This window comes from Lonchura striata, chromosome 4A, assembly GCF_050655825.1.
Source record: "Lonchura striata isolate lonStrDom1 chromosome 4A, ASM5065582v1, whole genome shotgun sequence".
In the NCBI taxonomy this organism is placed as follows: domain Eukaryota; kingdom Metazoa; phylum Chordata; class Aves; order Passeriformes; family Estrildidae; genus Lonchura; species Lonchura striata.
In genome coordinates, this window is record NC_140742.1 from 8,790,818 (window position 1) to 8,816,976 (window position 26,159).

General features: G+C 44.5%; 1 protein-coding gene across 10 annotated transcripts in view; it reads right to left on the reverse strand.

The window, feature by feature from the left end:
* The window catches only part of IL1RAPL2 (interleukin 1 receptor accessory protein like 2), a 410,823-nt gene that overhangs the window by 334,507 nt on the left and 50,157 nt on the right, over positions 1 to 26,159 (reverse strand). For 2 of the 10 annotated variants that reach the window (XM_085571059.1, XM_085571056.1), the window contains exons 4-7: positions 16,905 to 16,944; positions 16,158 to 16,236; positions 13,511 to 15,907; positions 13,279 to 13,401 (exon numbers count right to left, since the gene is read on the reverse strand). The gene's annotated coding sequence lies outside the window, so the exon portion shown is untranslated. Of the gene's footprint in view, positions 1 to 2,555; positions 3,312 to 4,214; positions 4,725 to 5,481; positions 5,988 to 6,066; positions 6,631 to 6,872; positions 7,039 to 13,278; positions 13,402 to 13,510; positions 15,908 to 16,157; positions 16,237 to 16,904; positions 16,945 to 26,159 lie in introns of those variants that run through there. The other 8 variants (XM_085571055.1, XM_021548466.4, XM_085571058.1 and 5 more) reach the window with 8 other exon arrangements.

Below are 26,159 nucleotides of genomic sequence, written 5' to 3' on the forward strand. Positions count from 1 at the left end.
ATGTCTTCCAAATGGAACTGTAGAAGACACCAAGTGCAGAATCTTAAAGTTGCAAAAATAAACTTACAGTGTAACAAAGAAATAAAAAAAATGGGCTTCAGTGCCAAGCACAAAAGAAAAATACTGTGGATGGCCAACACTCTATTAACATATCTGGCTGCAGAGTGTAGAAGTGATTTTAGTTATGGTAAAGTGGCAGTCAGACTCAACAGTAAGCAAACTGCTGGCTTGCCCTGTAGAGAAAACCCTGTAAGCATTAACACAAGAACATTTTCTTACAATAATTTTCTGATTCAATAGCTGCCTAAAATAGTGCTCATTTATGGAGGAAAAAAAAAAAAAAAAAAAAAGGCAAGCAGGAAATGGGAAAATCCCCTGAAATATTCTGAATATAAAGATTACAATATCTATAGCATCAAAACACTAAAGAGTGATGAGTATACTATGTACACACGCATCTAAATTGCTGCCACTTCTATAAAAACCTAAGCAGCCCATCTTAAGCCAGAACTAGGACTACTCAGCACTGATTAGCAGATGGAGTTCTATCAGCTCACACCACACACTGACCTCGATTCCCTAAGCAACTCACACAGAATTCCAGTTCATTATATCTTCAAACCAGATTTTAAATCCCCAAATCCTACTCACCCCCCATTGCAGCAGCTCTTGCACTTGGAAGCAGAGAAAGCAACTGTAAAGAGGAACAAGAACGACAAAGGAGTGGGAAAGTTAGCTACTGTTTTATAAGCCTCATGCCCAGCTGCACCATCAGTGATGCACTGATTCAGCACTACCCTGGATTCTAGAGATAACTATTGTTCAGCCTTAACATTGCAATATTCTACCTACACATCCTAGGATAGATTGATGTGTGTCCAGCATCACAGCTTTTAAAGTTTGAGTAGTCCAGACCTTTAACAGACATTAAAAGTGGAATATATGTTGTGGGAGGAGGATTACAGCTGTTCTGCAAGCCCTCATGGTTTATGAGGTCAACATAATGGATCAATTAATTTACAGCCTTTTTTTTCCCCTAGAGTAGAAGCTATTAATATTCTACATATATTTACTCCTGCAGATTGTGGTTTAATCAATACAGTACTTCAGGCAACATGAAGCACTGTAGAAAATTTAAAGACTCTCAGAGCCAGAGTTTAGGTTTACAGAGTGGGGCTTAGCCTCTCATCACCTTGCAGAGGTACTTAAAAGCTTACAGAAAAGCCCACTGGGAGAGAGAAGAAAATGTGAAGACAATCTACACTTGGAAAGCTAAACATGTACACTAGCAGTGAGGAAAGGGGAGAGATTTTAAGAATCACCTTGAATCAGCCTAAATCCTAGAATTGATGCAGTTACAGCAGGAAGCTCCCAATGCAGAGTGAGGTGCAGCAGCAATCACAGCCATCTGAGGAGGGAGAGGAGCCCCAGCCATGGGTGACCACATATGCTTATCAAAGCTGACAAGGTTGCTGGGCAATGTCCCAGGATGGAAAATTTCTTCTGGGCTGAGACAAGCTCAGAGACTACTCTCAGACCAAGTCCAGCCAGCCTGCCCTGGGCTTCAGAGAAGCCCTGCACAGGAAAAAATAACTTTGGCTCCTGCTATTCAGATCTCTTGAGTGAAAGAAAAAAAAAAAACAAGTTGCTGATGAGAAGTCTTAGGTTTCAGAGTCACTGATAAACTCTGTAAATTCCAGAAAAACCAAGGCTGCACTTGACTCCAGCTCTTCAGTTGCTGACACCCAGAACAAACACCACTGCTCAGGTCATGGCCTTTTTCTCCTGAGTGCTTTAGACAGCCCTGCCAGCGATCACAGGTCCTCTCTACAGAGCCTCAACTACAAAAGGAGAAATTTCAGATAAAAAGAGATGAGACCATTCTCACCCACACCAATTTCACTCTCTGCTCTTATATCAATAAGGAAGTCTGTCCAATTCACAGCTGCCTACGCCAGGGCATTATTAAGCCAAAAGATTAGATGCTTTGCTTCTTTCATACCCATTCTAACCCTGCTCCCCAAGCAGCTCTTGCAGAAAAGCTATTAAAAATGGAGAGAGACAGTTCAAAGGGAGGTCTCAGCCCTGAAAGATAGCACATCCCTCCTCTTTCCCCCCACCACTTCTCTCCTTCCCCTTGTGCTTCTCAAGGCTCATTACGGCGGTGCTCAGCACAAACAGAACTAGATTTTAGACTGGGCTGCCATCTGCATGCTGAAATGTTCCCTGCTTTTACAGAGCCTTTAAAACAGTCCTTTTTCCATGACCACACAGCAGAGAGGCTACAGCTGTAACTGTCAGCCGTACTGACATTATCCCTGCTCTTACATGCACTCACAGCTCTGCAATATTAACAAAACAACAACATTTGCACCATTCATGGCAAATCTGGTCCAAATACACTCCTGCACGTTAATGAAACGGGCTCTGTGAGAATTCAGTTCTGCATGTGATGTGCTTAGAAATACATTCTTTGAGCTCATCCACAGGCCCATGCTTTCCTAACTAATACATAATGCTCAAAGAAGACAGAATTAACAGGAAAAATGACCTACCAGTTGTCAGGCTCCTTCTAAAACACTCATCTACAGTTTTCCACTTAGAAAACAGTCCCAGAGAGCCAGACATGGCACTTTGCTGTCAGCAGAGGCAAGTTGCTTTCACTGAACTCGGCAGCATCACTGTTCCTTAAAGTGATAAGCAGATTCTTAATAGGGATTTCTTTTTCCCCTTACATAACCAGAGACTGGACTTTACACATATATTGCCAGATTTGTCTGAGTGAAAATAAGAATATAATTAAGTAAGCAAAGAAACAACATCCCCCCAGAATTGGAGAACCATGGGAAACTGTTTATAGAATGCTACTTTGACACGTTTTATGGAAATCTTGAAAACAATGGGTTTTGTTCTGATGCAGCCAAAATAAGAGTAAAATACATATTTTATGCACCCTGAAATGACTCTCCTTGTTAATTAACAAATATTTGTTAATTAACTATTACATAAAACAAAGAAAAGAGGGATGGAAGAAACAATCTGAAGTGCTTTTGGGGTGTAAAGGATTAGCCAAAACCCCTACAGAAGTTTCTAATATGCAGTCTCTCTCTCTCACCAGTTTTGTTACTGAATATAACACATCCCTCAGTTCTCCACCAATTCCAAGAGGGTTTACCTGGATCTAGTACCAGATGCCAGAGAAAACCCTCACCATCAAAGCCAGCAAAAAGATTTTCCTTATTCTCAGCAAGGGCAAGATCTTTTCTCTCTTTTCTTTTCAAGGCTGTTTAAAGAAAGATTTATTTTTAGTTGGACATCCTGAAAAGCAAATTGCCTCTTAAAGTGCCTCTTTATTTTGTGATACACTTTAAATGCTCACTTTCCCTTCCAGCACTAAAAGAGCTCCTGATAAATAGCTCAGACTCTCATTGTTTGTGGAAGGCTTAGAAATTAAGAGCAGACACAGTTTCCCATACAGCTCTTTAAGGCTTTTTAACATTGTCCACAATTTATCATCCCTTGATATTTCCAGCTTGAGCCTCAGTTTGAGTAGCAGAAATGTTTCAGAGAGCAGGAAAAGTCCATACACTATAAATGCTTTATTTGTACTTCTCACAGCAAGTACAACTTCTCAGCCTTTTCCCTCAGACACACAGGTCAAGGCCACCTGCCCCAGCCATCCCTGGCAACCTCCCACCTCAGCCAGCAGGGATGACCAGCTGCACATGCTCCTTGGAACTTTTCCTCCACCTCTGGTCCCACAAGGGCATCATAACTCAGATCATAGAAAGTTTTGAACTGCCTCCCCCTTCCAAATGTCACACTGCTCCCCATAGCTTTAAGTGATTACTGTAACATGTATTCATCTCTCCCCAGGAAACAGCTGAGAACAGTCATGGAAAAAAATTACTCTGCCTATGCAAACCAACCAAACCCCCTTACAGGAACATCCCATGCAGACAGCCTGGATGCTCCTCTCCAAGCAGGCAGAGCATCCCAAGGGGTACGAGCCTCACATGCTGTCCCCATGCCCTTCTTGCTCTGTAGCAGCCTATCTGCATCTCTGCTGGGCTTCTCACACACACACACTGCCCCCAGCAGCTGCCTGAGCCCTCCAGACAAACCCACTCCTAAACCCTGCATGGCTCAAGTTTATCCCACAGCAGAACAGCACAACACCCATGAGGTCCTGAGAGCAGCAAGTGTGCTCCTACCTGCCTCCACTTCCACACTCTTCTGCAGCCCCATCCAGGCCTAAGTCTGCCAAGTCCAGCTTCTTCTGAGGCCCAAGCTTCCAGCATCCATCAAACCAGGAATTTTTCTCCTCCTTCTCCAACACCACCAATTCCTGCCTGATCAGAAGTGATCTGTGCTGCAAGAACAGCCCTTCTGCTGAGCTCACCTTCACCACACCAGCCTATGAAGCCCTCCTGACCCTTTCAGGCTCTTTTTTGATCCAACTTCTGTTTGGAGAGTGGTCAGTCCCACTCCTGCTGGTTTCCAATAGCTTCAGCTACTGCACTGCTTCAAAGTGCAGCCCCCAGACTGGCAGCTCTGAAAATTAAAAGGCTTTCCATTGCTCTGTGAGATACAGAGCAGTTCAGACAGCATGGGCTGATGCCATTCGTGCAATGATCTCCAGCAGTTGTGGGGCATCCACTAAAATTGACTCATGCTGGCTAAGTGCATTAATGTGGCACACCTGGCCTTCCTCCCTCCCTTTTCCCTCCCCTTCCCATTTAACTGCTAAAGCATCAATCACCACACAAGCTGAAGAGAAAGCTCCAATGAGCTTCCAGGAACTGTGAAAGGAAAAAGGTGCTCTGCAGAGAACTCTTAAGCCTTACAAATGGAACATCCAAAGATTTATTTCTCTCTCCTGTGCTCACCTGCAGGCCAAGTAGGTGGGCGAGTATAAAGAAGTCTTGCTGTCATCTAACAACCCTGAACCTCCCCAGCTGACCACCCCTCCCAAATACCCAGGAGCAAGCAAGAAGTGCATGCACACCCACACCCACAGGAGATGTGCTTTCCAGCCTTGGTCACCAGCTAGAAAGCTTTAGTTCAGGAGAGGAAGGTCTCCCCTCCAGACTCGGATCTGGAGCACGCTGGAGGTGCAAGCTGCTGCCTAGCAACACCGGCACTCTGCAGGGAGGTCGGCCCAAGCCCCGTCCTCCCACTGCAAGAGGTCTCCTGTGCCCAGAGAAACACCCTCAGAAGGATGCGATCCTCAGTAATTCCTCAGAAAGCCACCCTGACAGGGCCAGCTACAGCCCCTGATGCATCACGGGCTCGCCTCTGCAGCCTGTGCCTCGGTGACCTGCCCCAACTCTCACTTCTCATGCTGCTACACATGCCTTACACCCCACTGGCTTAGGGAGCCCAAAATCCCAAACCCCTGCGTGCCCCACTGTCTCCTCCGCAGTCACCCTAGTGCAAAGCAAGCGCTTCTCTCGCTCTCAGCTTCCTCCCCGGACTTACCTCCTGCCTCGGGTCCGGCACCGCAAACCTGCTCAGGCACCACGTCCCCATCGGGGCTGGCCCGCTCCTGCCTCCGGAGGGAACTCCCCAGGAGCAAGGCAGGCATCCACCTGCTCTTACGGGCACCACAGAGAGGCACGCAGCTGCAGAGGTTTAACCCTGATGAGAATCCTCTTTTCGGCACGTTTAGGGCGAATGAGAGCCTGTCTCGGGCGAGAATGCAGCAGCCCCACACTCCCACAGCACCTGGGCACCGTGGAACTGCCCTCCCCCGCAGCCCTTCCCGAGCCCACAGCAGCTCACCTCGCCTGCCCCCACCACTAACAATCCCCTGAAAAACCTCAAATCTACCCACACTCTGGTAGTAAGATTGTAACATCCACAAAGCTTACACAAACGCTGAAAATTTGTTGTTGTTTTTTAAATAATCAGGGTAAAAACTCAGAGTATATATCAGAGACTGTAAACACTGCCGAGGAGCACTACGAAGTGCTGGCTCCTGCCACAATGGGTTTTCCCTTACGGTACAAACCCAAGTTAGAGCGTTAACCCAACAGGCATAGAAACTGCCAAAAGTACACAAACCTTACTATAACTCTGAGAAACCGCAGCTTACGAAACTTTTGATTCTTTGCATTCTAGCAGAGACAGCAGTCCAGGGACGGGCTCGCTGAAAACAGCAGCTGAATCCAAGGCATTTCAGAAATGTTTGGTGCCCTTCAGCAGATTTCCACCAGAGTCCAAAGGAGACCAGAGCAGCTTTATTGTCGCGGAACTTTCAGAGGCAGAGGTTTGAAGTCCCGTTCTTTAACACCCACCACGGTAACTCAGAGCAGCCAAGCCTCCAAAGCACCGGCACCACTTCAACAGACTCCACCGCGCTGCATCATCCCAAAAGGCAACGGCTGCAGCGTTTTTATTTTAAATCCCCGGCAGTAACGCTTTTCCCGGGAAGCCCCACACGTGCTCGCGAGGCTGAGAGACCCTCGGTACCAACCGAGACCTCCCGGTTCGTGACAGAAAACATTCCCGGCGCCTCCAACAGCAGCGCGGCTCGCTTCGGGGAGCGGCGGAGCGGCCGCGCCGCTACGGACGGATCCGGCCCCGAGCATCCGCTCCGAGACAGCGGCACCGGGACGGAGACCGGAGCTGCGGCGGTCCCTGCCCGGGGCCCTCGGGAGCGCCGCGGCACCAGCGGGACCCCGGGGTCCCTCCGCCCGTCCCGGAGCTCCGGGAGGGATGAGGCAGCAGCCGCAGCTCTGTCCCGTCCCGCGCGCGGCGGCACGAGGAGGGGAGAACTTTTCCTTTTCTGAGGGAGTTTTTTTTTTCTTTCTCTTTTTTAATAAAAAAAAAAGATAACTGCCTCGAGAAGCGCCGCGCGCAGGACTCACCTCCACAGCAGCTCCCCTCTACGGCTCCATGCCGGCGGGCTGGGGGGGCCCGGAGCGGCGGCCGGCGGTCCGCTCCCGGTCCCGGTCCGTGTCCGTGTCCGTGTCCGTGTCCGTGTCCGTGTCCGTGTCCGTGTCCGTGTCCGTGGGACCCGCGCGCCAGGTGCGCCCGCCCGCGCCGCGAGCAGCAGCGCCCCCTGGCGGCGAGCCTCGGCCCTGCGGCCCCAGCCCCGCACCGCCGCCCCGGGCCGGCACCGGGACCTGCACCGGGAGCGGCACCGGGACCGGCACCGGGAGCGGTACCGGCACCGCCCGCACCGCGCCCGCGGAGGGCAAAGCGGCCCCCAGAGCCCCGTCAGGCACCCACGGGGAACGCACCGGCAAGGACCCGTGCGGCCGCGCACGGGGCTCTGGTCTCTGCGGAAGACGGGGCCAAGAGAGGGAAGGATGGAGCGGCAGCAAAAGGCGGCGGAGGGGTCGGTGCCTTACCGGGGGATCTGGCGCGGCACGGATCGGAACGGGCGGCACCGAGCAGCTCCCGCGGGGGGTACTGCACGGTGGCAGCGCACACAGAGCGAGGGCTGCGGCTCCCCGAGGGTCGCAGGGGAGCGCTGACACTTGGAGCATCGCCCGGGGCCATTCCGGCCCTGCCCCGGGCAGTGCTGCCCTGGCCTCGGGCCGCCCGCACACTCTCAGAGGCTTCACTGCGGGCAGCGGGACAGCTCGCCCCGGGGGCTACAGCATCTGAGCTGCACGGAGAAGCCGCTTTCAAACCCGCTTCGCATTTTCACACCATCATTAGCATCAATTTAATCAGACTGCCTTGAACTGGACCAGGCTAAGTTTCTCCTCCCTAACTCTGCTTCTGTCATGGCACATTCATGCTTTCCACAGAATGGTAGTGTTATTTTTAGTTTCCCTGTGCTGCTTTTTATTCACTTTTAAATATCTTGGAATAGCTCCATGTAGACTATAATCTACTGCATTTTGCTCAGATTCACAGGAGGACACAATTTTGTCAGGCAGCTGAGATACAGGCAGAAAAATCATGGGACAAATTTCTGTAAGGGGCACTTTAGGACTTTACAGTGCCACTTCTTGGCCTGAGTAGTGCTGTGTCACAGGGCATACGATGTGCACAGGACCACTGAGAAGCTATAAACACTGAGCAACTCAGCAGTGAGAAGCTTAAATCCTAAACACCAGCCAGCCACAGAAAAGTGTCTTCCTTAGGAGACCCTCACCAGTGGAATCAGCATCCCCTCAGCACCCTGCCCTCAAGCAGAGCAGATGAGAAAAGTCAGATCCTGCTCAATTGCACACTGCTCACCTAAGCTATGCATCAGCATCTTTGCAATTATTAATGTCAAAGTCACGAAAGCACTCGGCTCTGCTTTTGGGTCTTTATCACATATGCAGAGCTGACAATTAGAAACATTGTCTCATTACCTACAAAGCAAATCTGAACTACATACCACACAAGGATAACAAAAGTAGCAGTGTTTTTAGGCATTTCTCTGAGTATAACCATCCTTTAAAGCCTCTGTAGGCTCAAGGAGACAACATTCAGCCACACTGACCTGCAAGGCCAGGAACAACCAAACATGGTGACTTTTCCCAGGCCCAGCTGTGGGGAGGACTCAGGCACACTCAGTGTATTTTTACATACAGTAAAGGAGCAAAATTATTGTAGAGCAGGAATGTGACAAAGATCAATAAACATTTTACTGCCTGTTTAATTCTTTTAACTAATTTGAAAGAGACAAAATGTTGCCAGGAGACCTTGCTTCTCCAGGTGACACAGAATTCACCAAGACACTGATTCCTTCAATGCAATTTATAACCTCTGACACTTCAGCTACTCTTTCACTTCTCCTGGCATGATTACAGTGTAAGAGTGCTATTTCTCTCATTATATATCAAGTCATTTACTAAAGTCCCTTTTTAGTTTAATTAAAAGACTTAAAGCTTAGAAATAAAACATCCCATGAACTTTGAAACATACAGTTAGGTAAAGCTGTATTTATCAATATTTTGGAATTACACTTGAACATTAAATGCACTAGACATTCTTTAGCATTTTATACCAAGTCAAAGAACAATTATTATGGTCACTGTATGACTATCATTCATTAAAAAATAGAGGAACATATCACTGACTGATAATTTATTTTTGAAAGTAACTTTGTTTCCTTTATTCTGATGTTTTATCAGCCTATTGTGGAAAATAATGCAGGAAGGCAAAGAGGAATGTGATATTCATGGAGTTTAATACAGAGCAGAAGAGATCAGCCTTCAGATGAACTGTAGGAGCATCCTGCCATGCACCAAACCTTACACTTGTTTCTGATGTACCACTAAAGAAGTAAAGAGACTTGCTTTGGCCTTTGTTTCTGAGCTCTTTTGGTGTTGTTTTATCATGTCTGCTGAAGCAGGACAGGGACCCCAGCTGGGACCTCCCAAGTGCACTGTGTTGTAGACACACCAAAAGAAGAGAGAGTTGACCTTGATAAAAATGGGAGAGAGAATTATTCTCACTGTCCATATTAGGAAGGGATGACCAAAAAGACCAGTGAACTTGAGCAATGCCAAGCAGTAAACCTGTGAAGAGCCAGGAACCAAATGTATAATTTCAAATTTAATTCTCCAGTCCTTGATTTCCTAAATGTCTCTGTTTTTTCTGCCAACCAAATTATTTCTAGGGCTTTAAGTCACTATCAGAGAATTCAGGGAAAAGGATTGTTTTCCACTGACTTCAGTTAGCTTTGAAAGAGTCAGGTAGACTTTCTTAATCAATTTTAAACAATCTATGTGTGGACTCACCCACATCCATTACAATTAGATTGTAGCCAAACATCCTCATCAGACAGCCACCAGCTGAGGCTGCTTTCCCAGCTGCTCTTTTTTCACCTCCCAAGGACTGATGGATCTGCTGCTTTATTGTGTTGAACTCTGTTCCTCTTCAGTCAAATAAGAAAGGTTCAGTTTGATTTTACACAGCAGAAATTAAGGAGCTTCCACATGAGCAGCTTGCTGGGGTACAGTGAGCAGCCTCCAGCAGGAAGAAGAACATTTAGGGGACGTGAGTTGCCCTTATGAACCCTACAACTAACACAGCTACTTCCAGAAGGAGCCAACCTCTGTGCCATGGTCAGGAGAGCCCCAGCCTTGCCATGAACCTCTGCTTCTGAGTCTACATAATTCTCACACATTTCTTGCCTGGATGGGAAGATGACAGGATGAAAGGATTTACAGCTGTGTAGAGTCACATTTATTGACTTTATGTCTAGTCTTTATGCTGCTATATAGCAGCACAGATTCAGGTCTGATCTTTGGGAAATATGGCCACACATGAAAACTATACGTGTGGGTGTGTGTGGGTGTGTGTGGGTGTGTGTGGGTGTATGTTCTTGCTCACACAACACCCTGTGATGATCACCATAAGAAAGAAGAAATAAGGCTGAAAGCTACGTCCATCTGTGGAAACACCATCAACTCTTCCCAGCCATTAATTTCAGCAGTGATGCAAAGCTGATAGACAATCCCCTTGCAGGTGGGCACAAGCATCCAGGCTGCCTCAGCCCAGGTGAAAGCTGCAGGGCTCCAGGACATCACCCAGGCTGCCTCCACCAGCTCCAGCCCCTCTGCTGCCCAGGGCTCTGTGCTCTGCCAGCAGCACCCACACCCCTGGAGCAGGGGGAGGTGGAAGCACTGAGCCACGGGCAGGGGAGATGCTGATGCTGCAGCAGCAGAGCACGGAAGGGAGCTCAGCACAGAGGGACTTGGCAGGGCTGTGTTTGCATGGGACAAAAGCCAAAGCAAAGAGTGTCTGTTGTGAAGGGAATGAGGAGCACATCAACAGCTGGATAATGCTGGATGAAGGATTAGCTACAGGAAGGAATAAACTGACAAGGAAAGAATCCTGCCTGGCTGGTGGCAGCCATGATTCTGATCACCACTTTTCAGAAGACAAACACAGACCTGAGTAGGAACGTATTTCCCATTCAGGTCTGCAAAGAGGGATTGTTAATAGAGTGCCAATTCCCTTCAGCTGGAGAGACTCACACAATAATGTCACTGCAGTTGACTGAAGTTGCACACACAGAGTATAAAGCAGCAGTAAATGCCAAGATTTCAAAATTCATTTTGCATCTGACATTCTCCTGGGTTATTTCAAGTGAAAGATAAACACAGCATCTTCCAAGCAGTAATCTTATTTGATATCAACAACATACACAAGTAGTTAAGTTTGGAGTAGGATAAGTTTCTCACTTTTATGCTTGAAAGCTGAAGATAAAATTATTAAGCATTTTGCATGTACAGAGTAGGTACATGCATAGGTATATGGATGGGAAAATAATTTCTTCCTCTAAGAAAAATACAACAGCTTTACAGCACAGATAACATCTTCCTGCAGTAGGCATTCTATTTCTGTAAAAGAGTAAAAATATACAACATATTGACTATTTACCTGTTTCTCTTCACTGGCCATCAGCAGAAAGGGAATCACTGTTTGGGTTTAATTAAAATCAGACAAAAATCATAATTTTGCCTTAATCCAGAAAACAGCCTTAAACAAACAGCCTTGCTAGGGAAACCGCTCAAATGGGGAGCTTTGTTCAGGTAGAGAATAGTTTATGGAGCAGAAATGTAAAATCCACTGATAGATAGTGGAAATATGCTTCTATTTGCCATTGGGAATTTCTCAGGCAAGACTAAGACAAATTCTGCCTTTGCCCGTTTATTTCACATTTTGGTGGGAGAACCAATAATCAGCTAAAAAAACATGGGGGGCAGTAAAAGCACACACAGGCTCTCATACTCTTGTACTGCTGATTTCTGTCCTCTGGATGGGATGCAGCTACACAATCAATTCATCAATTTGAGACTTCTGGTGAGTACCAACATCCTAAAGCACATCAGCACTTAGTAATATAAAAGTCCTCCATCAGGTCCTTGCTTCTCCTCCCGTCATCCCCTTTTCATTGTGCTGATCTGCCAGCACAACTGTGGCTGGCAGAGACAGAGACACAGACAAAATGCAAGTTGTGCTTCCCCCAACCTCTTGTGGGATTGAGAGAAGCTAATCAATGTTGCATTCACTGGTATTCCAGAGATCATTTTTGTTTGCATCTAATCATAATTGCAGAAATCCCACAGCAATACAGAGTTTGGCAAACTCATCTTGGAACAGCTCATTTGGTGCAAACTTAGATTATATTTTAACTTCAATGATGAGAAATTACTGAGACGATGACAAGCACGGTTGGTTTTAGATGCCACAAACTGAGGAAAAATAGGTAAGTTACCTAAAATCACATCACATTTGGTTCACATAAAATGCAAATTTCTCCAAGTGAATGGTTTGAAAAGTCTAGTTTAAAAACTAAAAGGAAATAAAGCCTAGAAATCAACAAATACTGATGTTGATCTATGTTTTTCTGTTACAGATTTTTTTCCCCTCTCCATTTTTTGCTCGTGCTTCTAGAAAAGAAGAAATTAATACAGCACACCTTTTTTACTTCTTTTTGTTTGTAGCACAAAACAGAAGCTTTAAATCTGGTTGTAAAAATTGTCCTCTTTTGCATTTCTGTTTTGCCCAGATTATCAAATTTCAGGCTGCAGAACAGAGCAAATCATAAGTATGAAAGGAAGAGTATCACAAATGGTCTGAAACTCTGGACTGATGGCATAAAAGCCTAAATTAGTTTTCTAGACAGAAGTTACACGTATTTGGGATAGCTTATATTTGGTTGATAATGGATTTTCCAGGTCATGTGACAAAAGGAGAAGAAAATGTTGTTTCAGATGAAAATGAAATGGAGTTTCAGGGCAAGGGAGGTATGTGGTAAAAATAATAATGATCAACTTTAAGTGTTGTTTTACATCTTTGTTCACAGACAGATAAATTCTGTATTAAACCTGCATACCTCAATCCCATACTGAACAAATATCTTTTTTTGGCTCCATTACTAAAATGTAAAGTTCAAGGTTAAATTCTACAGTCTGATTCTTTCACTTCCCAAGAAGACAACTGGGTTTGACTCGAGCAGAAGCACCAGGCTGGCCTGCCATGTAGAAAAGGAGAATTCCCATTTATGTCTCACAAGGGGCACAGCCACAAGGGCTGCCAGGGAGTGCCAGGCAGGGTCAGTGAGCTGAGCCCTGGCACAGCTCCTGCCCAGCTCCAGGGCTGGAGCCAGGAGCTGCAGGAGCCTGGCTTGGCCCCTCTGGGGCCATGGCAATGGGGCTCAGGTGCCAAGACCCCTTCTCAAGCCCTCACTTCACCATGAGGGTAAAGATCCTCGAGCTTTTATGCAGCAATTTGGCAGAAAACATTGCTTTGTTTTTCTAGGGGTGCACACAAGAAATACATTTGGCAAGACCAAGGTGCTCTGCCCTTGCACACCTCCACATCCACCCATTCACTGGCAGGCTGCTCCAGCATGACCTGGTCAAGTGGTCCTCCAATTCAGCCCATCAGTAATTCAATTCTGGTGTCAGTGTTTCTTTAAGCATCAGTGAGCATGTCCTGTAAACAAGATGAGATTAAAAAAAAAAAAAGGAAATAAATAAGTCCAATATATTGGTAGCAGTCAAATGCATTTTTGGTAGCTAAAATACATTTTTTACACCCTTACCTGTTTTAATGCCTGGTAATAAATTCTTTTCAGGACATTTGTTTTCAGGTTTTGTCATCCTCAGTTTTCTACACATTTCAAGGTACAGATTTACCCTCTCCCAGTACATCTGTGAAGAGAAACATTTATGGAAATAAAGGGATATGATTTAATTTCAGACTCAAAGACTAAACAGTGGTGTTATAGTTTTTCTCACTATGCCTGAGTCAGTCCTGCCCTCCAAACTGTCTGTGATTTCATTTCCTCAAAAACAACATGTTATCAAAGATAAAAAACTAAAACAAGTCAATTAAACTGGAGCTAATGGCTTTAAAAACACCTTTGATTGCCAATGTTTTTGGCTGGCGATAACATGGTAATATTCTAAAATTGGCTTGAGTTTCTATAAGAAGCTGTTAAGTGTATTTCAGACTTGAATATTTCTTACCTATGTAAAAATGCCAGTACTTGGAAATGCAGAGCACATTACAGCTATACCCTGTCTTAAAGGAAACAAAACATGCATGCTGAAACTACTTGCTTAATTTCTGTTTGGAGTATAATTATTCCTTGTCAGAAAACAGGTGGAGGGAAGTACACAGACATCTCCTCTCCACCCAGGCACATGTTGCTCTCCAGCTTTCACCTCCATCAAACCTCCAGTGTGCAGCTTCCACTGAACTGCCCAGGACCAGGGGCACCTCTTGTACTTCCAAGTGAAGAGGGAAGACAATTCTCAAGCAATTCTGAATTTACAGAGGTGACTTTTCCACTTCTCCTCTGACAGAGCTTAACATTCCTCCTTCTGCCATATTGTGCCCACAAAGCTGGTGCAGCTAAGGCAGCAGAAGTAATCCACTCAGAGTGATGAATGCAGTATATGATGCCTTCAAAAAGTTCTTAAATCAAGGTTTCTGAAAATTGAAAGTCTTAGAGCAAAAATCAAAGTTCAAGGGCAGTCAATCAGATATCTGAATTATGTCTTTCCTTTAAAATATACAGTGGATAACAGCTTTTAAATAGTTCCTGTAAAAGCTTCTATGTGTACTGTACCTTGACATTAAGTCCTCACTGAAGTACTTACCTTCAGGATTCTCACCATTTATTGGTCTTTTTTCTGCTTCAAAATAATCAGAGTAGATACTCCAGAATGTAAAAAGAAAAAAAAGAAAAGCAGACAAATGATTTACTGCCATACTCCAGGTGAGGAAAAGGACATGTACCCATCAGTGCAGGCAAGCAACAAGCAAAGAAAAATGACTGAGCAACAGAGGGGAGGCAAGAGGGAAAAGGTGTGGGCTGGGCAGGGAGTTAGTACCTGATAAGTCATTAATGTGTGTGCAAGGCCACTCTGACATCAGGGAGGCTCTTACAGGATTTTGCTGGAATTATGGCATATATATACAGGTGAAAGAGGCCTTTAGCTGCAAAGAACCACTTATTTATCCTTTTGAGTAAAAACCAGCAAACCCTGCGCTCACAAAGCACATAGGAAAATGTTGTCAATCCATAACAAAGTGTCAAAAGAACCTCAAAAAACAGCAATAAGTTGCTTTTAGCTCCAAAGATTTTTCCCTGATGATTGTCTCTGGACTTACATTAGAGCTTCGTATTCACTGACCCATTCCTTTATGGAATTCTCCACGTACTTGCCATTCTGCACACCCAGAACTGAGCCTATTCCCTTTCTTATTAGTGGTCATTTGTGGGCAGGCTGAAAATAGTGTGACTTTGCCTGTTACATGAAGATCTCTCTAATTTGTTCCCAGGAACTTCACTCTTGGCAAATTCTTCAGTTCTTGGGTAAAGCTGACAGCTGATCACTAGCCTGTTTTGAATATGTGAGCACTGCAGAGCTGGGCCATTTCTAAATAAAATTGTCTCTGAGAACCACTGAGATGAACAAATAGCAGCACCTTTAGGTCTTACCTGTGCTACCATGGGTCAGGTTAGGGGGTGCACATTGGTTATTTATAAAAGTGAAGTTTTGAGCCGCTGTGTCAGCAGTGAGAAATGTGGCTACAGAAAAGTATCCAGGAGCCACATCAGCACTGCTGTGAGCCCAGCTCAGGCAGGAGGTGAAACTCCTGGGGCACCATTTCACTCTGCCCAGGGCCAAGGCTGCAGCTCCCCCGTGTCCTTGGATGTGAACCCCCAGCCTGCAGCAAATAAAGGTCCAGGAAGGCTCAGCCTCACTCCCAAGGAAAAGTTGGGGCCTCTCACATCCCTCCTCCAGCCCTTTCCAGAGCCCCTTGCTCACCTCCACTCCCTGGCCAGCCCAGACTACAAACCCTGCTGTGCTCCTGCTCTGGAAGTATCTTCTCCAACACTGGCAGTGCAGCCTGGTGAGGAAAAGCAGATTTGGTCCCTTAGCACGTCACCTCGTGTTTTGCAGCAGGAAATTTAGATTCCACATATCTAATTAATGGAAAACATAGATAAACAAAAACAGATTGGTTACTTCAATTATGTGCACAGTGCCTGCAGGGCTACAATTAAAAAATGCAACGAAAGATAACAGTCAAAATGGGTAAAAATATGCAGGAGAATACAATCTTACCTTAATGACAATTGAAAACAACTCTTCTTTAACTGTTAAATGAGGGAGATTATTCTTGGCAAATGAGTGTAATACAAAGTTTTTTAGCCATCTCTAAATAACATTTACCTGGTGCAGCTTTACATAATGAACCAACTTCCTTGTGCATATTGCACAGACCCATCTTCACAGAGAGGGAATAATTTGTCTAAAATAAAGACAGAGAAGGAAGGAGAGCAGAAGCTCTCTATTAATTTATTTAAATTTCTCCCAGAGGCAATTTCTCCAAATTCCTTGAAGTCAAGCATATGCTTTCCTTACAGCTTAACTTACTGAAAGAAGCATTACCTGCCCAAATAATCCTCTCTCTAAGCAGCTTAACAAGTTTGTGTAAATGTTTGAGCTACTATAAAGAGGCAAGAAAGTAATTTCATATCCTACTCAGAAATGTAAACAATTTTCTTGTTATTTTGAGTCCCTCCACTATTTGCACTACCAGATGGATTAGATGAATACTCTGTGGGATGGCTTTTCTGGGTGACATGACTCATGTGTAGCAAAAGGTTCAAAACTGTGAGTGAAAACTGGTTTTCAATTCAGTGATTTTAATAATTAGGTGCAAACCCAAGTCCTTTGAATGACTTAATTTGTATTTAGTAAGAATGTTAGTGAGACCAATTATCAAAATTCACTGTTCAGCTGCATTTGAAAATTTAAATGGCTAAAAATGCCAGCACATTGAACTCCCTGGCTCCTCCCCTGTGTAAACTAGATGTTTGTAAAACAAACACCAGAGTTATTTCTGTTGCCTTCTGTATTCAGTAGATGTCCATGTTTGATACTGAGAAGGACTGATTGAGATGTATGATATTTTACCTTTCTCCTCTTGATCTGGTCCTTTTCTTTTCCTAAGCACCTGTGGGACCATAAAGTAAAAAGAAAAAAAATAGCTTTCCATGCAAACATTTCAGTGGGACTGAAGACATCTCATTGACCAAAATTTATCTCTATAACAGCTTTAGAAGTAAGTACTCCACTAGTATTGCAGTTAGAGTCTTCACTCAAAATAAGCCAGAGGACCACGTTCTTTACTGGTTTAAACATGGATTTCTTTGACTGCATCAGAAATCTCCAGAGACAGAAAGGATTCTCTTTTATTGCATCAATGTCTGAGAAAACAAATTTTTTGCTTTGCCCAGTGCAGTGATCATCACCTCAGATTTAATTGTATTAATGGGATGAAGTTAAATAAACTGCTAGATTACAGAGAATATCACTGCATCAGTATTTGCATTTTCTCAGCCACAAAGACATTGCGTGACTGGAAATAATTTAGTACTAAACACTCCAGAAAAAAAATCACCAGATGTTTTAATCTGGTTTTGACCCCCAAAATAAAGATTTAGGAACAAGGTTTAGCTAGGCACAATCTCCTCTGATAAAACGAGTAAAACACTTGCTATATCATAACAAAACAGGGAGCTTGCTTTCTCAAGATAGCTGATTCCAAGGAAAGTACAAAAATCAATTGTGAATTCAATATTTCTGAGCCTGCAGAGTACTTTCAGAACACATGGCTCAACAAGGCTCACCCACCTTTACCATACCTAGCACCTCTTAGCAGAAAAAAGGGTAAGACATAGTTCTGAGTGTTAAATGTTCTTGATACAGTCTTCAGTTCAGGTTTTATAAGATTTTGGAATTGCTTGCTCCTGAAACACAGCCACCTCTGATTTCTAGCTAAAAGATGAAGCTCAAATCCTTTTAAATGAACTGAATAGCTCTAGTAAGAGTGGTGAGTAAAAAACTCATCAGGTCTGTTTTAAGGGTATCTCATAACAACATAGCCTCTTGTGGAATTGAGATTTACAGATTACATTTGCACTGCATAAAAATAACTCATTTATCTGTTTCAAACCTGTCACCTTTAAGTTTCATTGGGCATTCCTTTCATACACTGCAAACACACAGGGTCAGCCCTGCTGACCTTCTCTGTGCCATTCATTATTATACATCCTTCCATCACAATTTCATTTAGTAGTCTGCTCTGAGAATTAAATGCCTAATATTGTCTCAAATCAAAGCCCCCTTATGCCTGCAATTATTTCAGTTGCCTTTTTTTGCCCCCTTCCACTTCTAGCACAGCCTTATTTGAAAGAAGATGATTTTGCATCCATTTTTCCAGCTGTAGATGATCAGTAATAAGGAGGTTGGAAGCAGGAATATAGTAAGCATGGAGGCTGCCATGTTATTAATATTTATTTTAAGTTGGTGTCTGGAGGCATCAGCTGAGCCAGAGTCCTGTTGTGATAAGCTACACAGCCTTGTAGTACATGACAGTCCTTGCCCAAAGGATTGCATCATGAGGGATGCAGGGATCTTAGAGAGGGAGAATTCCTATTGCAAGTTTACTTGCCTAATGCAAACTCATCACCTTTTGATGTCCCAGCAGCTGCAGCCTGCACTCGGTGAGAGCATGGTGCGTGTTTGATAACGAGAGCACTTTCATTTCATCCTCTACAAAGGGAGATGGTCCCTGCTGTCACAGATCCCTGTAAGACATTTGCCACAAAGCTACAAACAAACCCTTCACAGCATCTGCACGTGGTCAAAAATTAGGCCACCATATACCAGAGAACTCTGCTGGTAGCAGGGAGGGGTAGAAAAACTCCTCAGTACTCCAGGGAGCAGCCAGGCTGCTGAGCAGTCATGGAGAAGACAAGCACAGACCTCCTACCACATGTAGCTATCATTTTAAAGCATGAAGTATTTCACTGGCCAAAATCACTCCAATCCAGGCCCTGGGGATAATGTATTAGATATTAAATGGCCTGTTCCCAGAAAATTTAAGTGCTTACATTGGCAATGTCATTGAGGAGAGAACACTTCAAAAACATCAAGCAGATAAATAAAATATTTTAATCTCAATTATAATGTAAAAATTGAAACCCCTAATTGACTTGGACACAAAACCTGATGCTCACAACCTCTGCTGCTTTCTGCTGTCCCCAGCTATGGACAAGCCATGTCAGTGCCTGAGCTCATCCCTCTTCTCCCACCTGGCAGCAGGTTCCTGCTTTGCATCTTCTCACTCCACTCGTGTGCCCTGTGCCAGGGCTGCCTCCTGTTCTCATCCCTGCTCTGTGTTAGAGACCCTGCAAGAGCCCCTGGAAGAAGTCAGGCTCGTTTTCCTGCATTTTTCTGCTGGGGACTGTGTGTGAAGTGGCCCTGCTACCACAGGAACAGGCAGGATGTTTGCTGAATAAGCATAAAGGTGGCTCTACAGCAGCTCTGCTCATTGTGTACGTGATCTTTTTAGCAGGAAAAACAGGGTAAGGTCAAAAAGGAGCTTGTAAAAGTGGACAAACGTCTTCAACAATACACGAGCACCCATCCCACAAGCACCCTTGTCCCTGGAGTGCACGTAGGGACTAACACAAATGCAGGCAAAGAGCAGAACCACAGCTGGGGGAGATGCTTGAGGCATTAAAGAGACCTTGCAGTAGACCAGGGTAGCCAGACCTTGATTATTTGTCTCTGGTTAAAGGCATAATACTAACTAGTCACTTACTGAAGGTGCAGCCAAGAATAAGGAATTTTTACCAGTTCCAACAAGGTCACGTCTTACACCAAATTTTCTTTGATGATTAAGGAAAAAGTTTTACTTTGCTTCCTAAATAGGTCAGCATTCACAATGATTTAAATGGTGACAGTGCTCAGGTTACTCAAGGATGTTTCTCTTACCCCATGCCCAGCCCTTTCTAATTATTTTTCTGATTTGGGGCACGTTAGTCTCCTTCATCTGTCTGTTTTATACCACGGGCAGATTTTTAATTATGAAATAGCAGGTGGGTTTGAACACACAGTGAGAAATGGAACACAGGTGACTGCAAAGCTACAGGTAATAATAATTCCTGCAGTGTTTCAAGATGAAGAGGGCTTAATATGGTTTTAAGACAATTACCCCATCACAAATTTGTTGGATTCTTCATTTTGTACTTGCGTTTCCCATGACACAGCCAAATCTACCAGACACATCATCAAAAGCAGTAGTAAGGGATATATTTATCAGTCATTTCAAAATGGATAATAAGCTCTAAAAATCCCAGCTTCCTGCAGACTTTGGGAGATAGGAAGGATAGATGAACAGCTGAACAGAAGCAGTGCTTGAGCTGTGGAAAAGACATGTCACTGCAGTTAATTCTGATTTAGAACAAATGCATTAAACATTTATTCACCGAATGTTAGTTTAAAACAATCATTAAAATCAGGTTTTTTTCTGTCCACTGGAGATCAGTTATTCATTCAAAGTTGATGAAGCTTCCCTAATTTCAACATTATTCTGTGCTCACATAGCAGATGTCATTATATTTTAGCTTCATATGATAATGTTGCTCAATCCATTTCTCACACTTTCTGCCTCTTGTTGTAAACCTTTGTACTGATCACAAACTTTTCATTTAAAAGTGAGTCTCCTAAGGATCCTTTTCTGGAAATAAATGTACAGCCTTTACAAAGAGGAAAATTCAGTTTAGAGCAATACGCATAGATTGATTATTTCTGAGCCAGAGCGTCTCTGCTCTTTTCATTTTCTTCAGACTTTAACCAGTCAGTTCATCATAGCATTTTTGCATTTCATTATTTGCCAAGCTTTTCACTTCCCCTCCCAGATGAAGGTGAGGTTGTGGGCCCCCATTTTCCCTTATCTCTTTTATCCCCAGAGAATAACCCCAGAGAGGGGTGAGGTTGATCTACCTGGTACCTCACCAGGCTGAGTCAGTGCCCTGCTGCCCCTCCAGCACAGACACCCTGGGAGACACTGGTCTGCCACTGCCCAGCACTGCACTAACTGCAGGACAGCAGGAACGATATCTTAGTTAAAAAATGTCTGCTGAAAAGGGCAACTGAAGATTTTACCTTTTGAAATATAGTCATTTACAGTAATTAGCACACAGATCTTATCAGATTAGGACTAAGAAAATTGCTGCCATCTACTGCTGAAAAGAAATATGTGAAAACTGAAAGCCCCTTCCAAAAATAAGTTAGGACCTGCCAGTACCTTAAAGAAGTTTATTTCAAGTGGCAGCTTAGCTCTGAAAAGGGAAATTTTCACACACAAGCGAGAGGAATGTGACCCTGCAGTTTGCTGGCCAGGGTGTCAGCCTGTTGTGACATTTCCCATAAACAGAATAAAGGCTGAAAACCTGAGAAAATATTTTACTTTGTATCCCCCATTTACTTGAAATTGAGTAAGTATTTTCTTTCCTCCTCCAACTTCAACTTTACTTATTTGTAACTACCCAAATATGTTTGAGTTCATATATGCCACTGCTGGCTGGGGAGGATAATCCACTAAAGATGCTTCTTTGTCAAGGATTCATAGACAAACTTTAAACTGGTCTGCAGGCAGGTATTTCTAGTGAGAAAGGCAGAGAGAGGAGACAGCTCTTAGAAGGGGGGGAAATTAAGAGACTGGAACAAATTTATACTCATTCTAAGTTTTGGGGAAAGAGCAACGGTCCACAAGCAGGAATTGCAATGTCCTTTTCCCAGTCCCTCTGCCCATCAGGTGCCCTTGTGCTACCTTTTGATCTCATGGTCACTCTGAAAGCCAAATTAATGTTTTGCACCAACAGTGTATTTTCCCTCAAAAGCATTTGCTTCAACAGCCTCTCAGTTCCTGCAGTACCTCTGGGGATTTTATGTTGTTATAATCATAGGAAAGCAACATGAATCCATCAAACTTCCTCACTCTCCCTAGTGTGCTGCTTCTTTAAAGGCTAATTTTTCCACTTAATTTTCACGCATATAAATTGTCTTCACTGCATGTGCTCAGCAGCCTGAGGACTCCTGCTGGCTCTGCTCAGCCAAATGCCCTCTAATTCTGCATGCTTCACCCCTGCTCATGGTTCAGGTCAAAGATCCCCATTGATCTCAATCAACTAACAAAAAATTGAGAGAACAGAGAAATATGTTCATTACATGAGGGTCCAATGCTATTAAATAAGCAGCTTTGTCTGCTGTTCCAGGAAATTGCTCAGCTAGTGGGTGTGTTACTTTTGCCCTAGGTGAGCTCCACTGGCTTCAACATTTGCCCAATTTCATCACAGTGTTCTTTCCCCATGGTGAAGAGAGCCAGCAGCAAGTTTTACCCTTCCTCTGAGACAGGCAGAGTTTTGCTGAGCACCAGGATGGGACTGGAGCAGAGCACCTTGGACTGCAGCTTTCACAAAGTCACACCAAGATTTTGTCCTTCTGTAAAGATCAGTGTGAAGTTTGGTGAGTCCAGCTGTGCAGCAACCTCCCCAGAGCTGCCCCTGCTGCTCAGCTCTGCTGGGAGCACAGGGATGCCACCACCCCTCTGTGTGTGTGGCAGTGCACCAGGAGGGGACAGACTGACAGAAAGGAATGAGGCTGAATTAGACCTCTTGAACTGCAAATCATTTTCTACTTCCTCTTAATTCTTAGAATCATATTACTCTGTCTTGTACACAAAAGCAGCTGAGAAACAGCACTTAGACATCAGCCTAGACCTCAGAGCAGCAGTAATTAAGAGGGTGAAAAGCAATAATTTTCCAGAGTGTGTCATTCTCTTTCTCCTGTACACACATCATGCACCACACATTGATTCATGTCAGCAGTGAAGGCCTTCTCTATTCTCAAACTTTCCTTATATAGCTGATAGTCAAAAGTATCTGAAATGCCAGAAACTTTCCCCACCATCATTGGTAAAAAAGAGAAGAATTAAAAAAGGGCGGGGGGGGGAAACCTCACACCTTCTAAAATATATTCTACAAATTTAGACAAAACCAGGCCAAGAAATAAATGTCAGAGACAGCAGCCACCATGCACAGGCACACTGCCCTGGACCAACACACTTTTCTGGGCCCCTCTTTGCCTGACTGCTACAGGTACCTGGCAGAAGGCATCTAAGAATCCTTCATGCTTACAGAGAGCTTGTCACTCTCTACAGCTCCCTGAAAGGTTGGAGCCAGGTGTGGCTTGGGCTTTCTCCCAAGTCACAAGCAACAGGACAGGAGGAAATGACCTCAAGCTGCACCAGGAGAGGTTTAGGCTGGAGAGTAGAAAAATATTTCTTTGCTGAAAGGGTGGCCAAGCACTGGAGCAGGCTGCCCAGGGCAGTGGCTTAATCACCATCCCTGGAGGTATTTAAAAGATGTCCAGATGTGGCATGTGGATATGGTTTGGTGGTGGGCTTTGGCAGTATTCTTTCACTGGCTGTACTCAATTATCTTTAAAGTCTTTGCAACCTGAACTCTGTGATTCTATGTTTCTTTCAGATAACTTGCCTTGATTCAATGCAAGACAGCTGTTTCCAGGAAAAAGTCCATCCAGCCAAGCCAGTTGCAAGTGCTGCCAGTGTCAGATAGTAAATCATTCCACTCAACTCCCCTCATAAGCTTAAGAACCTGGTCCAGTGAGTAATCTTTGATGAGCAGCTACTCAAAAGATGAGCAGGCAAGAATCTGTCCCTGTAAATACCGATTTAATCATGTATTTAACAGCTTTTCTGAACCAAGCTTCTGATGCATTTAAAAGAAAAAAAAAAAAAAAAAAAAAAAAAAAAAAAAGAAACAGGGCTGATTTTATTTGTATTTTCCTGACAGAACCAGTAAAAATGTTTTCCCAGTAGGAAGAAACCATAGAAAGCTCTTTTTCCTCCTAGGAAAAGAGTCAACAGTCTTTCAGTGACATAGAAATTGGCCTAACAGAAGCATTTATGTCAGGTAGTCCTACAAGGAGCTTTTCAGCTGTATTATCCAGAGAAAAACATTTGTACAATATTTGCCTGCCAGGAAAAAGTCTCTACTGCATTTTCCCAAAAGAAAAAATTTCATAACCTTTTGCTGACAAGGAAGTAATAATTATCCACATAGGAGCATACCATTAGAGTTCCCTTGACAATGACTGATTGGTTTACTTGTAAATATTTGCCATGGAAGGGGGAAAAAAAAGTGATGAACAAAAGGCTTGTAGGTTTCTTTTGCTAGCACAGCTAAGTGGAAAGGGAAAAAAAAAACCCAAACCACAAGTTGCAGTGCTACTAAAACACCTGAAAGCACAAATACCACAGCAAAGAACCACAGGACCACAGAGGTGCTGCCAGGGACTGAGCACAAGGACGAGCCCAGCACAAGGATGTGCCCAGCACAAGGACGAGCCCAGCACAAGGACGAGCCCAGCACAAGGATGTCCCCAGCACAAGGACGTGCCCAGCACAAGGATGTGCCCAGCACAAGGATGAGCCCAGCACAAGGACGAGCCCAGCACAAGATGTGCCCAGCACAAGGATGAGCCCAGCACAAGGACGTGCCCAGCACAAGATGTGCCCAGCACAAGGATGTGCCCAGCACAAGGACGTGCCCAGCACAAGATGTGCCCAGCACAAGGACATGCCCAGCACAAGGACGTGCCCAGCACAAGGATGAGCCCAGCACAAGGATGAGCCCAGCACAAGGACATGCCCAGCACAAGGACATGCCCAGCACAAGGACATGCCCAGCTGCAGCTCTGAGGTGGGCACCTCACACCACCCAGGCTGGAATTGCCTCAGGTTTAACAATTCTCTGTCTCCTCTGCCAGCCAGGATTCCTGGGGGAGTGTGTGAAGGCTGAAGGAGAAGAAAAACAAGAAAGACTTGCAAAGTTATTTTCCAGTCACTGCTGTGGCATCCTTCCCACTGATCTCCCTTTCAAGTGATCTTAAGAAGCTGACATGGTGCCCAGAAATTATATACAAAACACAGTTTTACATACTCATTACTCTGAAAACAAGAGAATGCCACCACTAATCACAAGGCTGCCACTGTTGTGAGATGAAAATACTTATTTTTCTTTGGATGATGAGGGGTTTTTGTGTTTCCTTGTCTAGTTATTGTCATACGAGTCCTGTTGTGTGAATCCAGACCTCTAGTCCTGTAGCTCTTTTATAAAAAGACAATGTTGCAGTTTTATAGGTTTCTCTAGGATTAATATCACTCTTCATTTTTTCATTTTTCTTATGGATGTCCATTTCTCCCAGCCTTTGTCAGCTCTGTTAGATGTGCTCAATAATCAGGGATTGGCTGGATGGGAGAATAATTTATATCACCCTGCTGTCTTCAGGGGCTTCACATAAAAATTTTGAAACCAGAAATTTCCAAGACCCAGGGTGGAGAAGCAACAACGGGAACTCCTGTCCATGTACACAGATGTGCCAGTGTCCTCCTGCCTTTGCAGTGTTCTGTGCTTTCATTGTCAGTGCCCAGCAGGATAATTCACTAATTTTGCTGGTGTAGTGACAGTGATTGATATCCCTCTGGTAATGGCAGTGGGGAATGAACCATGGCACATAACTCCACTGCTGCTGCCCCAAAGGCCAACAAAGCAAACTCAGGCCATGTCAGAGTCACCCCCAGGATTTATCCAAGGCCATGGATAACCTATTGGCATTTTTGCTGATCTGGCACCTAGCTCCTTTTCAGAAACTCTTTTCAGAAAAGGTCATTCCCAGAGTACTGGATAGCATGGAAATACAACAACCTCCTCACCACAATCAAGAATTTTTAGAATCTTTGGAACCCCTTGATTTGGGATTTCCATCAGGTACTCAGCTGGAAGAAGCAAGAGATGGATTCAATCTGTGTTCCAAGAACCATTCAGATATTGGTCACAAAATAGTCAATGATGCAAAAGTTGGGTCAGGCCACACAACTGCCCTGTCCTGGGCCACCAAGCTTTAGGAGAATAACCTCTTCCTCTTGGACTCAGTGAGTCCTGAATTCTGCGCAGAACTGCAGCTTGGGGCTGTGCCAGCCCCTCCTGGAGAGCTCAGGAGCTTTTGCTGGTGAAACAGGAGGTGCATGTTTGCTGCTGCAAAGGAAGGAAGGGAGATGGAAGCTGAGCCCCTTCTCACATCTCTACCCATGGGCTGGGTGTAAGATGACATTTCCCAGCCCGTGAGGCAGCCAAGCACTGCAAAGGGCAAATGCAGGTGCCCACATACTACTACAATTAATTCACTGAAGCAAAACAAACCCTAAGAAAAGGATAAAAGAGATCTGTGTCCAGTTCTTGAAGATATAGGCAAGGACAGCTGAGTGCTGAGACATTAATTCTGTGGGGGGAAGCC